Genomic DNA, 17,839 nt, shown 5'->3' with positions numbered 1-17,839 from the left:
TAGGCCGTGCTTCCTCGGTGAGCTCAGTGCTGGTCTCAAGGACAAAAAAGAGAGAGAAAAAAGGAGTTTTGCATTAAAAACAGATTTACCTCTCCAAGCAGAGGGATGGCTGCGAACATAGTCTCTGTCAGGACGCAGAGTGAGGAGGGAGAGTTGGAAACAGTAGTTGTGGACTTGAGGTGTTTATTTTCCCCTCTCCTCTTTCCTGGCGTGATGAATTTTGCTTATGGATTTGGTTTTGCTTCAGAATTCTTTCTGTGTGATAAGTGAGGGTTAGCTATTTGGGGACTGGTAGTTAATTTGAGCCTATGGGCAACTCCCCTCTTGCCTGGGATTGTGTTTGTAACATTTTCCTCTGTAGGTTTAACTAAACTGTCAGGACAGCAGAGAGCTGAGTTATTTGACTTCATTGTAGAAAGCTCAGGCAGGAAATGAAACTGTTCACCTTAGAGAAGGAGCAGTGCAGCAGAGAAGGAGAAGGTCTGGGCTCAGAATCCTCTGTGATGCTTTGTTTCTCCAGAAAATTAAGTGCAGAATTTCTCCCCTTTGCTCCCCGAGGATGCACACAACAATCGATTTTGAAGCAGCAGCATCACCTCCATGTCTTGCCCCACCTTTGCTAAAGTACAATCTTGCTGTCTTTCATTTATTCTGGGGCTGGGGCAGGGGCAGGTGTGATGCTTGTCATCTTCATCAGAAGGTATCCCTGGGCCTGGGTTGTGACAAGGGTAATGAAGACTGGAGGGATATTCTGAGACACATACCCCTGGAGGACAGGAGAGTGGACCAAAGCTTCCTTTTGGTGCTAAATTGCTGAAGTGCTGCTGGCCCCGGGGCTGAATTCTAGCCAGCCGAGACTCCAGAGGTTAGGAGGTTAGGGGCAGGGTGTGCCTCAATTATTTCCCTGCCTCTTTTTGAATCCCATGAAATTCCTACTGTCCCCTCACTGTAGTCATTGCTTCTGGTTTAAAGATTCATAGTAAAACTTCCCAAAAGCTCTCCTGGGCTTTGAAATTATTTTCTTAATGCTTTTAACCCACTTCCCATGCTGCTGTCATACAGAGTAAACTGTGATCTAATATGAGGTACTTGATGCCACACGGAACATTCTCCCAGTTAGGTACTTAGATGCAGCTCGGTGAGTGTGACTTCGTGCCTTTGGAGCCAACATTAGAAACTTCAAATTGTCCTCACTCACAAGGAACCAAAGTGCATACTGCATTTGATGGAAAAAGAGGATATGGAAGCATATGGAAAAATATAGAAAAGCTCACTCACTCTTAATGAATTTTAAAGTGATTATAAGAAAATTCTTATAGCTATAGCATCCCTGAATTAATTCAAGCAAGTTTTAATTATTTTGTGCCCTGAATTTACACTATCAGAATTCTTATAATTCCTCCTTATTTACTCTCTAAATTGTTTAGATCAATTGTTTTTACCAAGTATCACAATTTCTTACTGAATCCGAGTGTTTTATAAATTATATATACACATACACAAATATGTACCTTTGTCTCTAGTTTTTATTGGAAAAATATTGGAAGACAGTCCTGAAAATATTAGGTGTAGTAGTTTGGCTCTTTAATTCTAATGCTATCTTTCTGATTATAAAATAAATGTGTTATTGAGGAAAATCAGAAATATATATATTTTAAAGTACACTGATGAAAGTGAACTTTATTTATAATGCCACCATCCAGAATATGTTATATATAAAGTATGAAATATATGTGTGTGAATTTGTTAACATGATTAAAATTATTCTATGTATTTTATTGTAATCTGCTTTTTTATTTAGTGATATGATATTTATTTTACTGGAAAAATGATCAAACTGAATTACCTCAAAATCTTTGGAGAATGGTTGTGGTTAGATTTTAGAGCAAAAATAAAAGTAGATTAACTTTGAATTAAAGACTGTAGAACTGGAGCTGCCCTTGCCTCTCTATCTAATCTCAGCTACTCCATCCCCCGCTTCATAGATGAGGAAACTGAACCCTGGAGAGTATGTGACATCTTCAGCATCAGGATGGACGCCAGTGACTGAATGGGGACTAGAACCCACGTCTCCTGCCCACTAGCAAGCTGTGTTTTCTTTCCAGCACAAATCACTGTGTGGTATTTCTCCTTATTCCCATGAATGAACTTCAGATTCATAAACCTTTGAATCTTAGCACAAAGAAAAAGGTGTGAACCATTCATACAATGGATTTGGGAGTGTCAGGAAGAAGAGAACCAAACTTGGTTTAGCTGAGGCCACTGAGTTGCTTATTAAACAGATGTGATGCTTTTCCGTCTTAGGGAACAGGCATTCTGAGTAGCACTGTCTGTCCCACATAGCAGGGTGCAGCGTTACATTTTGCCAGGTGTTTTCATCTCTAATCTTATGTTTTGTTCATCGCAAAGTCTCTGGGAGATTGGTAGGGTTAGTGTTTCCATTGGACTAGTGACTTAATTCTGGGAATGAAAGAACATATTAGCTCTACAAGGGCCGTGCTGTGTGTGATGCTTTAGGTCTAACTCATAGTGTGGACCCATAGCCGTTTACCATGGAACTTTCTGCACTGTGGTGTTTATTCTGGAGAAAAGTTTCTATTTAACATGAGGCTATCAGTTCAGCAATACAGCATTTGTCCTGTTTGTTCATTTGTTGTTGACATCAAGTAAAAGTCACAATCCAGAAGCTATTTATATAAACAAAAGATGATCTTTGATTTTCTCTTTTTTGCTCATCTCTTCCCTTCTCTTTCCTTTCTTTCTTGCTGATTCTTTTCTTCAGCAAACCTCCTCCCCAGCACACTCTATCCTCCTTAGCTTTTCTGACCTTTCTCAGTTCTTCACTCTTTGCAGTGAAGATGACAACTTCATGCAGTTTTAGGACCTTGGCGTTTTTGCGTGGGGTGCGTGTGTCTGTCCGTCTGTATCCTGGCATTTTCTGGATTTCTACAGTGATCCCAGGGTCTAACCACACATGTTGCAAAAAGAACATTGTGAAGAGTTGCAGGAAATAATTGATGAAGAGGTTGCTCTGTGCAGGGCACATTGGAATTTAGTTAATGTGTAGCCTGAAGCAGAAAGTGCCTGGCTGCTTTCAGGGCCCTTTGAAAACATGTACAAGTATTTGGTGAGAACTTCATAATTCAGTTAAGCTGTCTTTGATTCCAAAGATATCCCTAGAGCCAGTGAATAAATTACAGATGCTTTTTTTAAAAAAAAATTTACTCTATGCCTATATTAAATAATTGATTATGAACCAACATGACTAAATAGGTTAATCAAGTTATTGCTGGATTTGCTTAATTTTCCTCACTTTTAAAAATAATGCCTTGTTTAAAGAGGTAATAACAGGATCTTTTGTTATTCTCACATAAAATTAACACTTTTGACCTACAGAAGCAATGCTGCATCTATAAGCTGATCTAGGTTCATTTAGTTGAGTGCTGGTTTTCCCCTGTTCTCTCTTGCTTAGATCACAGTCTTTCTCCCCTGTCCTCTCTTGCCTCAATTACAACCTGTAGAAAAGGTCTTTTTTTCCCCCCTCTATATTTAATGTCTGACACGTCGGGCCCCTCTTTAGGGGTATATCGGCTGGATTCCCAAAGATGCTGTTTGGGGCTTGAACTCAGTGACTTACTAAGTGGTACCTTGCTGCCCTTAAAGAATTCTACTGAATAGCTTTCTCTCTACCTTTAGGCAAGTTCTGCCTCTATGTGTATATTCTCTGTCCTTGCTTCATCTGAAAACTGCTTAGATGTTGTGATTATGGATATTTTAACACATGCTTTTACTGTAGTCTCTCTTTTTTAGGAAAATCTTAATCTTTGTTCTTTTGCTTTTTTATTTTTAAGTTTCAAGGTCTCCTGGAACCTGGGAATTAGAAGAGATAGGAGGGGTCATCATCTAGTCTGATTCCTACCTCTTTTACTTAAATGTGCATGTGGTCAGAATTTGAAATTTCCCTACTCTGAAAACACAAAGAAATACAGGGCAAGTTTCAGAGATGCTGGACCGTTGTGCCTGAGACTGTGATTGTTCTCTTTGGTTTTGATAGCTACACCCACCATATTTGCATGATAGATGTGGAATGAATACCGTGTCCTTTTGTTTTTCTCATTGAATATCCTAGGATATTCTTCTAAAGGGGAGGGGTGCTAATAACAAGCTTATTTTCCCTTGTTTTAGTGACGTAGGCATATTCCTCTAGCAGTCATAGATGCCCATGCAAAGACACAGCTTTCCTTAGGGAATTTGAAATTGATTAGCATCTCTGATGAACCTTTAAGGTTTATGATAATGTTGGTACCATTTGTCTTCTCCCTCTCTTCTGTTTTTTGGTTAAGATATCAGAAGTAGGTCAGTTATAGTGAAAGCTACTTTCAGGGTTTTTTTTTCTCACATTTTAAATTACAAAAGATCTTAGTTTGCTCAAATTTATTTTTTACCAAAAAAGTGAAGAAACAGCTGATACCTTCTCTTAAGAAGGAGGCTTTACTCACTCAAGTTTTCGATAAATCAGCTACACTGATATGCTTGCTGTGTGACAGACTGCAACTGAGCCTCATTATTCATACATGTCTGTGTGATGTTACTGAATCAATTTGTGCTGTATCCATTTTGCACTCATGGATAGTTCACGGTCCCTTATGAGCAGAAATAGTCAGCAGGCAATAATAGAAGACATGGAGCAGAAATGGTTAGGGCCCATAATCCTTTGCTCCATGGTGCTAGATCCATGTCTTAAATTCATTTTTCGTGTCTTAAAAAAAAATTCTCGTCTCATCAATATGAGGATGGCATCAGCAAAATCAAAAAGGAGATACTTTCCAAGCCTTTACATATGTTCTGCTTTTATTCCAATACAGATTGTTAAATGAGGGCACAGAAAAGGTCCCTACCTCTTGATTAGCAGAGTAGGCCATTCCTGCATGGAATTCCTTATTGGCTACAGTCATCTTCTGTATAACACAGTAGCCTTTCCTGATTTTAAACCAGAAAAGCCAAAATTGCCCTAAAAATGTTACCTCTGCAGTGGTTAAACAGTTCCTAAGGCTAAGCGTTTGAGGCGTGCAGAGTGGAAGAGAGATGAAGTGGTGATGGCCACCTGTAGCTGCTGCTGTCTAGCTGACCCTTCCATTTGTTGGCAACTGGAGACAAAGTTAAGGCTATTAAAGCTGACTCCAGTCAAGCCGCCCTTATCATCTGATGTTTCCTCATATGAGATTCCAGGTGGTGCTGCCCCACTGAGACAGTGTGAACTCACCGATCATTGCTTGAAGCTAGGAATTTTCTTCTGCTATGCCATTGCGTGACAACTCAATTCTGACCACTTTCCTTCCACTCCTGTGGAGCAGAGGAAGAAAATCTCAACTCTCACAGGGTCTTCAATTTTTTTACTTTTACAGAACTCCAGGAGATAATTTTTGCAGCACTGTCCTGGAATTCAGGAATTCACTCTACTCTGAGCTTTGCCGTTAATGAACTTGGCAATGTTAGCCAAGTGACTTCACCTTTCTGGGTGTCAGTTACTCAACTATAAAACATGAACATAGGATAAATGATCTTCAGGCCCACTTCACTTTAACCATCTGTTTGTCTGTAGTTCTAGCCTTTGTTCTGCTTTGTTGTTCTACATTCCTTTTTTTTTTTTTTTTTTTTTTTCATGTGTTCCAATTGATTTTTTTTGAGATGGAGTCTTGCTCTCTCACCCAGGCTGGAGCGTGGTGACGTGATCTCAACTCACTGCAACCTCCACCTCCCAGGTTCAAGCGATTCCCGATTCCTCCGCCTAATTTTTTGTATTTTTGGTAGAGATGGGGTTTTGCCATGTTGGCCAGGCTGGTCTCAAACTTCAGACCTCAGGTGATCCACCTGCCTCAGCCTCTCAAAGTGCTGGGATTACAGGCATGAGCCAGTAGCCTCCAATTGATATTTTGAGGTCCTAAAATAAAACAGTTAATTTAAAAGTAAATTTGAAGGAAGAAATGCTCCTTAAGTTAAAGAACAAAGAATTGTCAGGTATACGTTTATGGAAAAGTATATTTTGGTGTCAAGGTACAAAAATCAAAATTTGTGCCTAGAAATCCTTTATAGAGAATCAACAAACAAAAAAGATCTAGACTGCTTTTATTAAAATATCAGCAATATCCTGAAGTTTTCAATAAAAAAACACTAAAATTATTCTGTCTCTTCCCCTGATGTACAATGGATGATTAAAGTTTCTCTTGCACACAATAAGAAAATACTTCTTAAAAACCACTGAAGTGATTTGGTTACTGTAACAATTGTTTTAAATGGTGTTGTGAGATAGACAGCGGTTCAATGCATAGTTTCCCTTATGATTTAAGCAAATAATTGAGGATACCCATACAGAGGTTTTCAGCACTCTGTTTTCTGTATCACAATTTTTTTTTTATAATGATGTACTAGTTTATAACTGCGGTTTATTGTCTCACCACTTCCAAAAAGGCTTTAGCACTCCAGGTTCCAGGCACCTTGTTTCTCACCTTTGTACCTTTTGGTTTCCTCATGCTGCCCATCGTATCTAGAGTGCCTCTGCCAATTGTAGATAACTCCTGCTCAAACTTTGACTCGGGTAAGCCTTTTCTTATCTCCAAGGCTATATTTGGGATCCCACCTTTACATCTCAAAATGTAATTGCAAGTTTATGGGTCTGTCCCGCTGACCAGCCGAAATCTTTGAGGAAAGGAATGATTTTCTATTCATCCTTGTACCCCACAGTCCAAAGTGATACATAGCACATAGTTAAAGCTCAGGGAAGGTGTTTGAATGACTGATTAAAGGCATATCAGATGAAACTGTTCAAATAATTATAACAACTGTAAAAACTGTAAAGAGGTCAGGGAAAACAAATATATCAAAAGTAGTATCTTACTCTCACTGAGCATTACATTTAGCTCTGACTGGTAGCCAAGCCCAACAATAAATATGATATGATCAACGTATAGTAGAAAATAGTGTGGTTTAGAGGGAACAGCATGGGATTTGGAAGAGCAGATAAGGGGACTTGAATCTTGGTGCCACTATAGTAACCTTGAACACGTTCTAAAATCTCTCTTTGTCTGTTACTACATCTGCAAAATGAGAATAACAACACCCACTTCTTAGAGTTGTTTTAAGGAGCAAATGAATTAACATATGTGAAGTGAACACAGTTGCTGCTCCTATGTGAAGCAATTCAGAGGATCACTATGTTTTTGTTGTTGTTGTTTTGTTTTAAATGAGTAGAACAATTGTGTGTTTATAGAAATTGAGCAGATAGTACAGAGCATTCCCATATTCTCTCTCCTGCTCACACTTTTCCTTATTATTAGCTATTTTTTAAAACTGGGTAACTTATTCAAATAACATGGTAAAGTAAATACAGTTGGCCCTCCTTATACATGGGTGCCACATCCATGGACTCAACCAACCTTGGATTGAAAATATTTGAAATAAAAAGTGTCTGTACTGAGCATGTACAGACTTTTTTCTTGCCATTATTCTCTAAACAATACAGTATAATGATGATTTACATATTTTTACGTTGTATTAGGTATCATAAGAAATCTAGAGATGATTTAAAGCATACAGGAGAATGTGCATAGATTATATGCAAATGCGATGCCTTTTTATATCAGGGACTTAAGCATTCATGGATATTGGTACTGTGGGAGGTCCTAGACCTTCAGAGGCTGAGTCAAGGATCTAGAGTGCCTTCATCAGGCTAGAGACTATTCCTACCACCTCTATGGAGTGCAGTATTAACACGAACTTTCTTTTGGAGAACTTTAGATCATAACAGGTCAGCAATGAATGTTAAAGCAAAAAACATTGTGCGAGTTGTATATTAACAGCATTTGGAATTTTAAATTCCCACACTTTAAATCTGTTAAAAATGACAAAAGGGGCCTTTCAATTAGAGTTAAGTGGGCCACTGAGGCTGTTCATTGGTAGGCTGACTGGAGGGCCTGTGACCCTGTGGGCCCAGCTAATCTTTGGCAAAGAGGAAAGAGGTACAGAGTTTGACCTGCAAGGAGAGACTCCTCCCCACTAAGAACACAACAGTAAGCGTGAAGGGAAGAAGCGTACACTAGCAGAACAACTGTGCTAAGGGGCAGAATGAACATTCAGGGTTGTGCAGATTCTTGGGATGCATTTTGACTAGATAAGTAGCATAGCATTTAGAAAGGAAATGGGCTTACAGACCCCAAACATCAGATTTCCTTCCCCAAATTTCTTCTATGGCCATATTGAACAAGGGGGCAAGCTAGACCAGAGAGCTCATCTGGACAGGAGGTGAGCATTAGAGATGCAAAAGGGTATAGATCAGCCCCATCTAAAGCAGCAGCAAAGCCAGATTGATTTGCTGGGACAAGTGTGGTTTGTTCAACTAGTGTAGAGACATGCCCCAACCACTGGCACAGTTGCAACAGCACTTGGTTTCAAAACATCTCTCTTAAAATGGAATGTTTTTCAGCTCTCTAGAGGCTTAGCAAGATCTGAAAAGATTTTGCTCCTGTTTGCTGGCTTCTACACATGCCACTTTTTACACCTTTACCTAGATAGATGGAAAGCACTGTAGCCCACTTGCTTTGCATGTTTGAACAAGCCTGCGTGGATAGATGACAGTGCATGAACAGCTGGCTTCTTCAAGAGCTGATCTGCACCACCCTGACATTACCTAAACAATGATTACTTACTTTTTTTCTTCCTTCAGTGCTTAAGCAAGTTTCAGCATGTTAGAAGAGAGAGCTGTGGGAAATGGCCTAGAGCTCTGGGATAAAAATATAAATCACACCCTAGTTAGCTTAGGTTAAATTAACTTTAGATTGATATATATGGACACCTCCTTTTAGGAGCTAAGCCACCACCCCATCACCCCAGAGCTCTTAATTAGCCCTCTCCATGTGGAATATGGACCTGTAACCATTCACCAGGTTCCTAATTCTTTTTCAATTAAGAGTTCTAAGTTAAGAGACAATTAATATCTTTAACATTGTATAAGTGTCTGTCAAAGCTAAAACTTAATCAAACAACAGCAGAGTATGAAGCATTTCTAGGTAGTGGATGGCATTTTCCTGCAGGAAGCACTCAAAATCAGAAGTTTGGCTGCACCCAGTCAGGGCAGCTGTGCATTAAAGTTGTTCTCAACATATGCTAATGCTAACTGGACCAAAGTGTTAGTTTTATAGTTCATTATGAGGCTTGTGAAAAAGAATAATTCACACTGAGTAAAGTGGAAAGAATTATCCATAACCAGATTGCAATAATAAACTTTAAGAGCAAAGAAAGAGAAATTCTGGGTGCCTCATGTCTGTGCATTGTCCTAAGGAGATGAAATAAGAGAGGTTAAAGACAAGAATGAGGAATTTGTTGTTGTTGTTCTAATCTGGTGCAGTATTTTAGGTAATTTATTTGATAAAGGCAACACTCACTTCTGAAGGTCTTCTTCCCTCAACTGAAGATTTGCAAAGGAAAATGCTGGGTAGACTTGATCACCAGCTACTCTTGAGTTTTCAGTGTGGCTGGTTAGTAATTCCTTATCCCACAAAGAATTTTAAAAATGTGCCAGCTTAAGGAGGTCAGAGGCTAAAGCATGGAGGTGTTTAATGTGCATTTTTTTCTATCTCACTAACAGACTGTTGACATGGGTCTTTTGTGAACTCCCTGGCTAACTAAATATATTCATGATCCGAGTGAAGAGGGGGAGTAGAGAATGCTCACGTTTCAGGATGTAAGGTTTTGTTTAATTTCAGTCAATCATTTGTTGATGGCAAGTACACCAGATGAAATGCATCCTCTGAAGGAGCTCTGAGATCTTTGGGTCTGTGTATATAAATCATTTGCCTGCCATGACACCACATCCAACAAACCTCGTTGACACTGACAGGGACCAGATGTGTAAGGCCATGGAAAAGACGTTAGGTTTTGACATCAGCTGACTGACAGTTACATTTGGAGGCACCAGTTGAGGGTTTGAGATTTTGTCGAGTTCAGCAGGTAGATGGAAATCTGCATTTAGTGTTATCACATGCCTTTAAACACTTAGCTGAAGATAAAACCACCTCTGTTCATGGAATGGAGCTTAAAATAACCCAGTTTCAACTCTTCAGACCTAAAAGCTTCCTTCCTTCTCTACTTGCTCTTGCTCTTGTTCCCTCTCATTCTCTCATAGCCACAGTGGAAAGAAAGTTTAAGTAAAAATACTATTTACAAAAGATTTATACATTTTTTTCTGAAATGTATTCTTCCTCATTCCCTCTCTGCCTATATCTAAATATACTAAATGTGATACATTTGTAAGCAAATAAAGTATACATTTTACATTCTCACAGGAACCAAATGACCTTAGCTTTTTTATGGGCACTAAAAAATGTTAGTATTTGCATATTATAAAATTTCCCCAAATTTTCATCTTTAAGAGCTTAATAACTTCAGGAAGTTTAAATTTCTAAATCTTGAGATTTAAAATTTTCTAATGTAGGAATAATAATTGAAGTAAATTACCATTTAGTCTAAGTTTAAGATACTTTGCACAAAACTGAGAGACTGGTCATCTGAAAAAAGAAGCAGACAATCACAAAGTAAAGCTTCAAATGATGATTACAGCTGATTTTAATGTAGTCCTTTGGATGATTAAATATGTATTCTTAATTTTAAAAACAAAGGTATAATTTTTATACATTTTCATTAACATTGATGAAATAGTAGAAAAAGCTTTAAGAAAAAATTTTACTTATTTATCTTAAAACGATGCCTTGTTGAGTTTAATGTAAAGTATTTTAAAGTAACTACTCAAAAATGACTTGTAGAATTGTATGACTTCAATTTTCAGTGACAAAATATGAATGCATTTGGACTTTTGGAAAGCCTGAATATCAGCATTTGCTTTAGATTGTATAAAAGCAATTATAAAGTGACAGAAGGAAAAACGTTCATTTTAGTTAGCTATGAAGGGAATTATTGGCTTTTGTTCATATTGGAACCCCTTTAATGTTTTAAGAGTGGGTTAATATTGATCTGGCATTCATTCTGCTATGCATCTGTCACACACACACACACACACACACACACACACACACACACTCCTTCAGTTTGCATTTTTGCCTACAGGCTGCTGAGAGCTGATTATTCTTCTAATCAAAACCGTCACAATCAGGGGAGACAATTAGTCAGGTTAGGCCTCTGCTGATTTTGCTTGTGGCCCTTAGCATCAGATGGCCTTGAGCACTCTTGAATCATATCAACAAGTATTTCAATAATACCTCCTCCGCTCCACCTGCTGCTGCTAAGGTCTTCCTTTCATCTCTGGCATTGCTTGAATTTGTGATTTCTCATGTATTTTAAAGTGAGACCACAAGGTATAGAAGTGTTCAAAAGTAGAAACTTGGCAGACCTCATTGCTAGTGCCACTTAAAAATCACCTAGTCAACTCCAAAAATCATGAAATCAATTACCTATAAATAGGTTTCTATTTGTTTCTGTACTTATGCACTTGTAGAACTCAATTTATAGAGTTTAATTCCCATGTAAAATGAATATACATAGAGTGCATAAGAAAGAGTCCCATATATAATAGGCTCAGCATATTTTAAGCTATACTTAAATCAGAATGACATACATAAGACCCAGTTGGTAATAATACATTTTTATATTTTTCAGATGAAATAAATTTTGTTCTGAATATAAGATTTATTTGTTATATTATTCTGGTGGTCATTGTCTGACTTTACCAACTATTGGAAGTTTTTAAATAAAAAAGCAATGATTTTTATCAATTCTTTTAATATCTAATATGTCTAAATAGCCTTCACATCTTTCTATCTGAACATTCTGTCAGTTTTAGAACTCCATCTAGAATGTGACTATGTTCTAGGGTTTTGTAATAAAATATATATTTATGTATTTCAATATCCAGTTAAATAGTGTATTGTTATTGAGAAGTAAAGTGTCTTTAGAAAGAAGCCAGAAGATCAAATAGAGATTTATTTAAAACAATGCAGGGCTTATTATTCTTATATGGATACAACATTCATATAAGCTTTTTTAAAAAGAAGAAAGAAAGAAATCAGGCCAGGCAAGCTTTTCTTTTCACTTATTTGAAGGATTAAGGTGTTTTACTGAAATATTTTGTGTTTTGGAGTTAAGCCTTTCTGTGTATGCATGTCTGTACATATATGAGTTTTCCTAGGTATGTAATGTAATAACCAGAAGCTCAAGTAGAAAATGACTCTTTAAAGGTTTAAAACATAAGATATAATAATTTGTTGTATACAAGAGTTTTCAAAAATTTTTCTGAGACAGGGTCTCATTCTGAGCCCAGGCTGGAGTAAGTACAGTGGCTTGATCACGATTCACTGCAGCCTTGACCTCCTGGGCTCAAGCAGTCCTCCCACCTCAGCCCTCCCAAGTAGCTGGGACTACAGATACATACCACCACCCCCGGCTAATTTTTTAACTTTTTTTTTTGAGATGGGGTTTCACTGTATTGCTCAGTTGGTCTCAAACTTCGGGGCTCAAGTGATCCTCTAGTTTCAGCCTCCCAAAGTGCTGAGATTACAGGCGTGAGCCATTGTGCCCAGCCTATAAAGAGATTTTTCTTTCATCATAGTGCTGACTATTAAGGGAAAATAGGCTTGAATTTCTGTAAATTAATGTCAGCTGTATAAGTCTGACTTTTTTTTTTCTAAAAGAAAAAAAACGGGATACTTGTGCGGAACGTACAGGTTTGTCACATAGGTATACGTGTGCCATGGTGGTTTGCTGCACCTATTGACCTGTCTAAGTTCCCTCCCCTCACCTCCCACCCCGGTAAAAGGCCCTGGTGTGTGTTGTTCCCCTCCCTGTGTCCATGTGTTCTCAATGTTCAGCTCCTACTTATGAGTGAGAACATGTGCTGTTTAGTTTTCCGTTCCTGTGTTAGTTTGCTGAGGATAATGGCTTCCAGCTTTATCAAGGACGTGATCTCATTCCTTTTTATGGCTGCATAGTATTCCGTGGTATATACGTACCACATTTTCTTTATCCTGTCTATCATTGATGGACCTTTGAGTTGGTTCCATGTCTTTGCTATTGTAAATAGTACTACAATAAACATACGTGTACGTGTGTCTTTATAGTAGAATGATTTATATCCCTTTGGGTATATACCCAGTAATGGGATTGCTGGGTCAAATGGTATTTCTGGTTCCAGGTCCTTGAGGAATCGCCATATTGTCTTCCACAATGGTTGAACTAAGTTACCCTCCCACCAACAGTGGGAAAGCCTTCCTATTTCTCCACAGCCTCTCCAGTACCTATTGTTTCCTGATAAGTCTGACATTTCTTAAGTGGGTCCAGGCTTGTTTAATTTATATGCTTTTTTCTATGCATTTGTTCACTCATTCATTTAGGTTTTCACTTATTCATTCATTCATTCATTCATCTATTCACCATCGTTTTCTCTTTCTAGATAATCTATCTATCTATCTATCTAAATGTATATTGAGATTATTTATTCTCTGCCTCCAAAACAATGAAGTAGTTGATATCTCCAAGTATATTTTTAAAGGACCTTTTTCATTTTGTAAAATTTAGAAATACTGGTTGAGTCTATTTGTGGCTCTTAGGAAAAAATTTTTTATTCTAATTTTTGCAGTTAATGACTTGAACAATCTTGCTTTTTATTTATTTATTTTTGCTTTACACATATGCATAGACAGCTAGTACAAACCAACGTAGTTGATTTATCCAGTTGCTCTATGGGCAATTAAACCAAGGGTATTATCTCAGCAGGAATAAGTGGGCAAATTACACATGTGAAGTAAATGGATCTTTGAAGCTTGAGTACATAGGTATTACTGTACAAGAAGCTACACTGAGATTCCTGTGGAGATCAAAGGGGATTTACTGATGAATATCAGAGAATAGGGAAGTGATGTCATAAACTTTTAATAGTCTAATAAACTATATTTAACGTTTTCCATCTTGGTAAGACCTCCAGCTTTTATGCTATAGAATAGTGTGGTCCTCTAGACATTGCAAAGAAAGCTCTCTGACTTCCCAAGGGATTAACCTTCAGGATCAAATGCCAAGACCACGTAGCTCTCAGTTTCTTGCAGTTGTCTAAAGACAATGAAAAGCCTCCAGAATCATTACCTTTGTTCTCTTAAGAAATGGGATAAATGATAAAGCACTGTGACTTTTTAATATTACATTTGAATTGCCATACGTATAAGCATAACTCTCATATCCTCATTGGTTTGAGTGGTTTCTGACTGACCTCAACAATACCATATAATTTTAGAATTCTAAACACCCCCAGCGTCTCTTACAAAACAGAGTCTGGTTCATGTGAAATAATGGATACTTTGTTGGCGTATTTAGTAGATGAACCACATACATCCAGTGCCCTGGCTTTCACCCTTATCCCTCTAATTGCTCAGTGTTTCATGCTTTTATCAATTATAGGCAAAATTTTTGGAGCAAAAGTAGAAAAAACATTGGAGTTACTGAGCAATACTTTGAGGCATTAGGCGCTCTAGAATGTTATGTGTGAATTAGTGCTTTGCGCATGCTTAAGGACACTAGGAGGAGAAAATATAAGTCAACAAAACTAACTTAGAAAGAAGGCAAGAGAGGGAGCATGGCAGGAGGCATTTCACAATTCCAGTTCTGTGGCTTTACTTAAATCTTGTCACAATGAGGCTGATAGCACCAGTTTTCAAGGAAGTGCAGATTTTGCTGTCATCTAGAGGAGCAAAAAACTTTGCCTTTGGAATCCTAAACAAACACGTGGAGGTCCCAGGGTGCTTAAAAAGCCATTTTGTTTCAGTGAATCAAAATGACCAAAAAATTTTTGTGTAGCATATCCCGTTCCCTCTCTCACAACTCCCCTCCTTCCTTCTCATGTGGAAGTCGAGGCATATAAATATTTCATGGCTTTCTGCCGTCGTTAATACAAATTTTTTGGCAAAAATAACCCATCGTTTGCAAGGAGATGATTTGCTTCCCCTTTGAGATCTGCAAGTCTATCTGCCATGCAAAACAACAAAAACATTTATGTCAGCATCTCCTTCATCAGAACCAAAAGGGAAAGTTAGAGAAACAAAAGAAATCACCTCCGTCTGCTTAACATATTGTCAACAATTTCAGACATGGACAAAATCTTAAATTTTCCCTGCACTTAAGGCATCTCATTACCCTTCAAAAGACTTTGGAAGAGGAGAAGTTTACTTCTCCAGAGACAATAATGCAGATGTTTTCTATCATTTTTAGTAGGAGGGAGCAGGTGTAAAACAATTTTGATTAAGTGTACGTTATTTATTTATATTCCTCTGTCAGGAATGTTGGAACCTGGAGAGCTTCTTAAGGACTTTGGATGTGACAATACTCCATGAAACAGTGCAGAAAATACTTGTGGAAAATTATTAAATGGTGACCTCACTGGTTTTTCTCATCATTATACTTGTCATTTCCTGTTGTGCTGCTTTGGCTGTTGGAAGGGTTCAGAGCAGGTGTAGTTGCGGGGGCGGGGAGGGATGATGTGATAAGCTACATCTTCTCTTGTAGCTTTTCATCAATGGTGACATTTCTATTAGTTGTCATCACCTAAACTGTCCCTAGTTCTGCCACTTTCCATCAGGGAGGAGTAGAATCCTTATTTTTTTTTTTTATGGTTTTAGCCATATTTTTGGCTTCCATCCTTCCATACCAGTCACTAGACAATCATTATGACCTCCTTGTGCCTCTAGGTGTTGGACACTGCCAGCTTTTGCCATTTGGTTATAGCTGCTCTTCACTTGTTGAAATTGATGTGATGAATGGAAATCCAGGAGCAGAATTAGCCGTAGTCTCAGTGTTCCACTAAATCGTATCATTTGGCTTCTGAAATAATTCAGTCACCAAATATGTGGTGACTGTTTTCTGCATGTTCCATGTGTGAAACTGAAAGTGTTATAGAACCTTTAAGACACCTTATTTTTCATTTATTTATTTAAAAACTGAGGTATAGGGGAAGTATTTAAACCCAGGTCTTTAACCTCACATGCACTACTCTTTCAGACCTTCACCCCCACCCCAACCCACCCCACATTGCCCTTCATGGTGATATGTAAGAGCTGCAAAATAATGAACAAATGTTGGGGATTATTTTTGTATTTATTTATTTATTTATTTATTTATTTATTTATTTATTTATTTATTTATTTATTGTGAGACAGAGTTTCACACTGTCGCCCAGGCTGGAGTGCCGTGGCGTGATCTCGTCTCCCTGCAACCTCCATCTCCCGGGTTCAAGCAATTCTCCTGCCTCAGCCTCTCAAGTAGCTGGGATTACAGGCGCACACCACCACATGCAGCTAATTTTTTGTATTTTTAGTAGAGATGGGGTTTCATTATGTTGGCCAGGCTGGTCTCAAACTCCTGATCTTGTGATCCGCCCACCTCAGCCTTCCAAAGTTCTGGGATTACAGGTGTGAGCCACTGCACCCAGCCCTGGGGATTATTTTTAACCTTCTGATGTTCCTCCTTCTGTGTAACCTTTCTCTTGTCCATCTCCTTTTCCTTAAGCCCACAAATGACCTACTTCAGGCTCTTGTCATGTCTATGCAGTCATAAGAAGCTGAAGTGAAGCCTTTATGTGTATTATTTTGTAGCTTTCCACAGTGCCAGTATCTAGCATACAATAGGGCCTCTACAAATAGTCGTTTAATGGAAGAATAAGTGAATAGTTTACTGGCAGGTGCCAGGGAGTAAGGAATTCTCAGCTGAAGCTGGCAAGGTCTGTGTGTTTGTTTGCCTGGTCTAATGCAGTAGACTCCTTAATGATCTTACTACTTCGAGCTTTCTCTCCATCCAGTCTGTCTTCTCCAGGACTAACAGAATGATCACTTTAACATACAAATCCAATCATGTTCTGCACCTTCTTAAAAATTTTCCCTTGTTCTTGGCTGGGCGCAGTGGCTCATGCCTATAATCCCAGCACTTTGGGAGGCTGAGGTGGGTGGGTCATGAGGTTAGGAGTCAAAAATTAGCTGGGCGTGGTGGCAGGCACCTGTAATCCCAGCTACTCGGGAGGCTGAGGCAGAGAATCGCTTGAACCCGGGAGGCGGAAGTTGCAGTGAGCTGAGGTTGTGCCACTGCACTCCAGCCTGGGCAACAGAACCAGACTCCATCTCAGAGGGGAAAAAAAAAAGAAAAAAAAATCCCTTGTTCTTAATTGCCTGTCAAACTCCTTTTTCAAAATAAGGTTCTAACCTCCTTTGGTGGTCTCATTTGCTCTCAACACTGTCCTTGCTTTCACATTTCTTTGGGTCTGTACATTTTGCCTTGCCTGAGAAGCCCCCCTCCCCTTCGTCCATCCTGCAAGTGCTGGCTCTTCTGTATGGTCTTTCTGAACTCTTTTGAAGTCTTTTGCTGTTTACTATTTTCTACAGCATTTGGTACACGTTTCTCTTACATTTATAGCACTTTACTGGAGTGATGTATTTGGATGACTGCCTTCCCCACTAGACTGTCAGTTTCTCCAGGGCAGGACTATGTCTTGGTTCATTTCTGTTTCTCCACCTTTAAGTACAAAGCCTGAGCCACAGGAGGCAATCAATATACTTGTCTTGAATGAATGAATTAATTAACAAGGGAGACAGAACATAAATATGTGAAAAGTCAATCAAATTAGGAAAGGATGGAAGGTCAATCGAATATCATATTGCTCAAATGCGTAATTTTAAAGTTTAAGTTAAAACAGGCCTTCCTGTAGAGAAACATCATTTAGTCTAATGCAGTGTGAAGACACTTAGTCTTTTGAGCTGACCTCAGCAGAATTGCAAAGTCTCAGTGTTCCTCTGTTGTCACCCTG

General features: G+C 38.5%; 1 protein-coding gene across 2 annotated transcripts in view; it reads left to right on the top strand.

Moving 5' to 3' along the window:
• The window catches only part of EFNA5 (ephrin A5), a 295,085-nt gene that overhangs the window by 207,176 nt on the left and 70,070 nt on the right, over nucleotides 1-17,839 (top strand). The gene's annotated exons all lie outside the window — the stretch shown is intronic.

This window comes from Gorilla gorilla, chromosome 4 (genome assembly GCF_029281585.2).
Source record: "Gorilla gorilla gorilla isolate KB3781 chromosome 4, NHGRI_mGorGor1-v2.1_pri, whole genome shotgun sequence".
In the NCBI taxonomy this organism is placed as follows: domain Eukaryota; kingdom Metazoa; phylum Chordata; class Mammalia; order Primates; family Hominidae; genus Gorilla; species Gorilla gorilla.
This window is presented reverse-complemented; position numbering and strand designations above follow the sequence as displayed.